The sequence below is a fragment of the Seriola lalandi genome, unplaced genomic scaffold (genome assembly GCF_002814215.2).
Source record: "Seriola lalandi dorsalis isolate HSWRI2012SDOR001 ecotype SW California unplaced genomic scaffold, Sedor1 jcf7180002054481, whole genome shotgun sequence".
Lineage (NCBI taxonomy): Eukaryota > Metazoa > Chordata > Actinopteri > Carangiformes > Carangidae > Seriola > Seriola lalandi.
The window spans coordinates 27,410-32,646 of record NW_019525034.1 but is presented as its reverse complement, the minus strand read 5'-3'; the positions used below and the strand labels follow the sequence as shown (position 1 = coordinate 32,646).

General features: G+C 45.6%; 1 protein-coding gene across 1 annotated transcript in view; it reads right to left on the bottom strand.

Moving 5' to 3' along the window:
• The window catches only part of LOC111659494 (neuronal PAS domain-containing protein 3-like), a 28,908-nt gene that overhangs the window by 15,534 nt on the left and 8,137 nt on the right, over window positions 1–5,237 (bottom strand). The gene's annotated exons all lie outside the window — the stretch shown is intronic.

Sequence of the window (5,237 nt, the reverse complement as noted above, 5' to 3'; positions counted from 1 at the left end):
ACTAGAGAACCAGAGAACTAGAGAACTAGAGAACCAGAGAACTAGAGAACCAGAGAACTAGAGAACTAGAGAAACAGAGAACTAGAGAAACAGAGAACTAGAGAACCAGAGAACTAGAGAACTAGAGAACCAGAGAACTAGAGAACCAGAGAACCAGAGAACTAGAGAACCAGAGAACTAGAGAAACAGAGAACTAGAGAACCAGAGAACCAGAGAACCAGAGAACCAGAGAACTAGAGAACCAGAGAACCAGAGAACTAGAGAACCAGAGAACTAGAGAAACAGAGAACTAGAGAACCAGAGAACCGCTTAGAGACAGTTCCACATCTTGGGAAATGTAGTTTTAAACTACTGTGAGGCACAAGCGGAGCACAGAAACATGGGAACATGGGAAACATGAGACGTGGCGTCTCTCTGTCTGAGACTGAGACCAACAGGAACCACAGTCCCGCCTCTCTCCGTCCTCTCGGCCTCCCTCTCCGTCTCTCCTTCGTCTAGCAGGTGAGGGTTACGTGTCAACCCCTCTCCTCTTACTCCTCCATTAAATCACTCACTCTCTGATTGGCCACTAATGAAGGAGAGGAGAGGAAGAGAGAGAAAGAGAGAGGGAGTGCTGGAGGCTCGCCCGAGGCTGCAGGAGAGAGACCAGTAGATTAAAGGAGCTCTATTCCCTTTTAAAGTCTCTCGGCCTCTTTTCTCTCCTCTTTTCCTCCGCCGCTCCTCTCTCTCTTTTCTCTTTCGGTCAATGTCATAACTTTCACGTCGTCTCTCCCTCCGTGTTTATATCACTCTTTGCTTTGTCTGTTTGTTACATTGTGTGTGTGTGTGTGTGTGTGTGTGTGTGTGTGTTAGTAGAGGTGTGTGAGACTCTATGGACTTTATATTTTGACTGTAAACAGTAGGACAGACGTCCCTCTGTTGTCCTCTGCTGGCTGACTGCAGAACAGTTTGGACACATGCGTTTTCTCTGCAGCATTACTGTATTTTATATGTGTGTGTATATATAATATATATATATATATATATATATATTATATATACTGTATATACTACTGTGTTTTTCTACACGCCTCCTGATACTGGACCTTTGCATTTACAACTGGAACTGAAACTTCACATGCTGAACCTCAGCTGCATCACTGAGTCTTTAGGTCTCAGTTTCAGGCCGTTTACTGTAGCAGTGCTTCATTGTTTACCTCCACGTATGACTGCCCCGCTCCCATCAGCAGTAACCATAGCAACCGAGTCCCATAGATAAGCATGTGCAGGGAGAGGCAGACATTCAAGGAAAGGTATGCAGCGGACAAACAGCACGGAGCGTCTGTCTTTAGGAAGACATAACGTCTCTATGACGAGGAGAGGAACGACCTTATTTGGACATAAAGTCTGTGTCATGTGAGGACTCCACATGTTCCAAGATGGCGTCCCATTTATTCCAATGAGTGTCGCTCACTGGGAGCGAGTCTCAGGCTTCAGGCTTCCACACCTCTGGAGACACCTCTGGGCTCCATGGAGTTCGTCTCTCCTCATCTCCAAGACTGTTTTATTAATTATGTGTGTGTGTGTGTGTGTGTCACTCTTCCTGTCACCGCTCAACTGTCAAATATAAGTAAGAATATAAGTACTTAATATAATCTTATCAATCATCTTACAGACTCGTCATGACTGTGTTTGGGAACAACTCTTAACGGGCCGGAGGTCATCATGAGTTTCACATGACTGAGACACGAGACGTAAACTTCCTGAGGACGTCAGGATCTCTGATGTCCACCAGAGCAAGAGTCAATAATCAACTTACATATGACAGAAAAAAAGCCCCTTCAAAACCTCGGCGTCATGGCGACGGTCGTCACGTTGGAAAGTTTTCTTCAGTAACACAGTGACTGTAGACCCACGGGTTCAAACAGGAAGTGATCACAGCTGATCCAGCTGCTGTTAACGACACAGTAACAACATCGACACAGTGGACGAGCTTCTGTGGCACACACTGATGAAGAGGTGAGGGTTACTGACGAAGATTTAGAGAAGTCCCACAAAAGTGACATCAGTGTGTGTGTGTGTGTGTGTGCGTGTGTGTGTGTGTGCGTGTGTGTGTGTGCGTGTGTGTGTGTGTGCGTGTGTGTCTCAGGTCATTGCGGTTGTCCATGTTCTCTGCTTGTCCCGAAAGGCATGCTTTTTTTTCTGTGTGCTTTACTAACGTACCTGTGTGGATCGCTTCACAGGTGTGTGTGTGTGTGTGTGTGTGTGTGTGTGTGTGTTTTGTCTACAGACAGATAAAAAGCTGCCTGTCAGTGTGTGTGTGTGGATTCATTAAAGCCAGTGTTAGTCCGGAGAGACGAGCTCTGCTAAAACGCCTGCAGGCTTAAATCCACCGAGCTTTCACTTCTGTGAAACTCTCTCACTCTCTCTTTTTCATTTGCTGCTGCGTGTCGATGTCTCTCGACCGTCTCTCTCTCTAAAACGTCCTGTGTGTCTCTTTGCTGTTGTCTTCTCCGCTGCTAATTCTCTCTCTTTTCTCCCTCTCTGCATGTCTAAATGTCTCTCTCTCTCTTTTCCTGTTTTGCTCTAAACAAACAAATATTTTTCACTCTCTCTCCTCCTCTCTCCTCCTCTCTCTGAAAAAGTCCTTTTGTCTTATTAAGACAGTTTCCCTTGTGTCCTCATTCGACTCCCTCCCCTCTCCTCCTCCTCGTGAGCAGACGAGTGTATATATTATTCCACCACATCTTTTCTTTTTCCCACTCCCTTGTTATTATTCTGTTCCCTCTCCTAATCGCTTCTTTCCAGGTGAAAAAACTCCTCAACTTTCTTTCTCTTTTGTTCGTGATCGTGACGAGACACAAACTCTGGTCTCCTGCGTCAAAGTCTGACTCAGTCCAGTAGCAGCGGCGTTGCCGTCCTCTTCCTTCAAGCCAACATCTCTATTTCTTTCTACGCACTTCTCCTTTATTTCTATAAAACCAAGAGAGCCCTTCTCTCTCTCTACAGCCATTTCCTTCCATATCATCTTCCCTTTCCTTCCTTTCTGTTCAAAAGTAGCTTCTCCTCAGTTTTCTCCTCCTTACAACACATTTTCTCATCCTTCTTTCTTTGTGAAAAGTTTTTTTTCTCTTTTAGTTTTTTCCCGTCTCTTTTTCTTTCTCCATCTGTGAATCACTCACTAGTTCTCTCTCTCTGTCTTTGAGAAAAGACAAATTTCTGTCTTCATCCCTTGCGCCAAGTATTTCTCAGCTTTTCAGCCTTTCTCTGCTTTCAAATCACTCGCTCCTGTTCCCTCCCTTTCTTTGTGAAAAAAACAAGTTCACCCTCCACCTCCTCTTTCTCTTTCTCTCTGTTCTGGGAGTGGAAACGAGGACAGATTGACTTTGAGATCTGACCTGGGCTAAGACCGGCTGTCAGCAGGTAATGATAGAGACTTAGGGAGTGATGCCTCTTCACAGAGAGGGATCACGCCTCGTCCTCCACTTAAAAAGAACCCTTTTAAAATTTAGATCCCTGTTGAGAGAACAGGCTATCCCTCTAAAATACACCTTGATCGATTCCCTAACTATCCGACTCCTGCAGCAGCGGGGGAACCGAGAAAAGACGTGGAGATAAATCCCACATAAAAAAAAATCAGAAGCTGCTGTTTTGCAGAAACGGAAAAAGAAACGTGCAGAAAGTCTTTTTTTTAATCACTTGATGATCTGCAGCTTTTCCACAACAACACGGAGAACTCAGGCCTCAATTCAAATATGGCAAAGAAAAAGCTATGTCGACTCTGACCACGGGAACTTTCCTGGAAACTTTCCTGCAGTTTGAGCAGGAACGGGACTTCAGCTTCTTGTTGCTGTTTCTCAGGTTGGACTTTCACCATAAATTACAGGTCACACTCCAGCGATGAGGAAGCAGCTGGCGGCTCGTTTCCAACATCCTCACACACATCTGAGGAATACAACAACCACCTGATGACTGTGTCCTTATGTCTCAACAGATCAAACTTTGGTTTGTTTAGTGTGATTGGGTGAAAGCTGGTTTGACCTGTGGTAAAGGCATAGGGCACAAAATAGGATGAATGACTTTGGCGTCATCAACCCACCTTCCTTCCTTTCCTGCCCTGACGAGGACGGCGCCACTGATGATTCTGCCTGGATCATGTTCTTCTTAATCGCTGCACGTCGCACCTGAACGCCAACTGCTGAATCGTGACCAAACGCACGATGACAGTCAGGTGTACCGCGCACCTTTTCATCCAGACTCATTATTGTGACCTCATAGGTAGGTTTCGTTGCTAGGCGACATCTAGTGGTCATAGTAATGATGACAGGAGCAAAGGGAGAAGCGTCGGTGACGCAGTATAAAGAGACAAAGTCCACGTCAGGAGGAGGCGGTGGTGGACGGACGGGTTTATAAACTGTTGTATCTTTTATCTGCGATCGTTCGGCAAACTGAACCACCTTCCCATTACTGTAACCATGACGACAAAGATCATCTAATCTTAAGGAAATACTGTGCAAACTGAACAACAACAGAGACACGAACACTTCGCATTTCAAGCCAAACCTAAAACCCGTCACAGCCGCAACACAAACCACATCTGTCACTATCCAATTAGAAAAGAGAGCTTCAACATGTCTGCTGAAAAAAAAGTGGAGAATCATTAGACCACTGCTCTGAAATCAGCTTCCACACAATCAGCAGCAGGTTCATAAAGCCACCAAATTAAACCGCCCCAAAGAAAGGCAGATTTCAGAACAATCTGACCGCGCTCCAATTGATGGGGAGGATGAAGAGAGAGGAAAAAAGAAAAGACACAGAGCACCTCCAGCGCCTCGTAGCCATCCATTTCTGAAAGCCCCCCTTTCAAAGAGGAAATTAATTTTGAAAGAGGAAGAATAAAACGAGCAGCCGAGGTGACTGAAGGTGCTGTATTAGACCACGCTCGACTAAAACCAAGTCATTTAAACCGCTGGCTGCCGGCTCGCCTCCCTGACCTCCCATCCTCGCTGCAGACAGAGAGGAATAATCTCCGTCCCTATTTCACTTCCTTCTCTCTCTCTTTTTTTTTGTGTTTTACACATCCTAACCCCCCCCCCTCCCGTTCCATCTGACCCCACTGGGCCACTGTAGAGTCACTTCCTGATTGCCACTCTGGATATTCAGAGCTCAGGAACTTTTGGAGAAGGTAATTGAAAAAGTTTCAGGGAGCTTCATGATGCTGTGATGAGTTGTGGGACATGTCTTAGCTTTGTCACAAG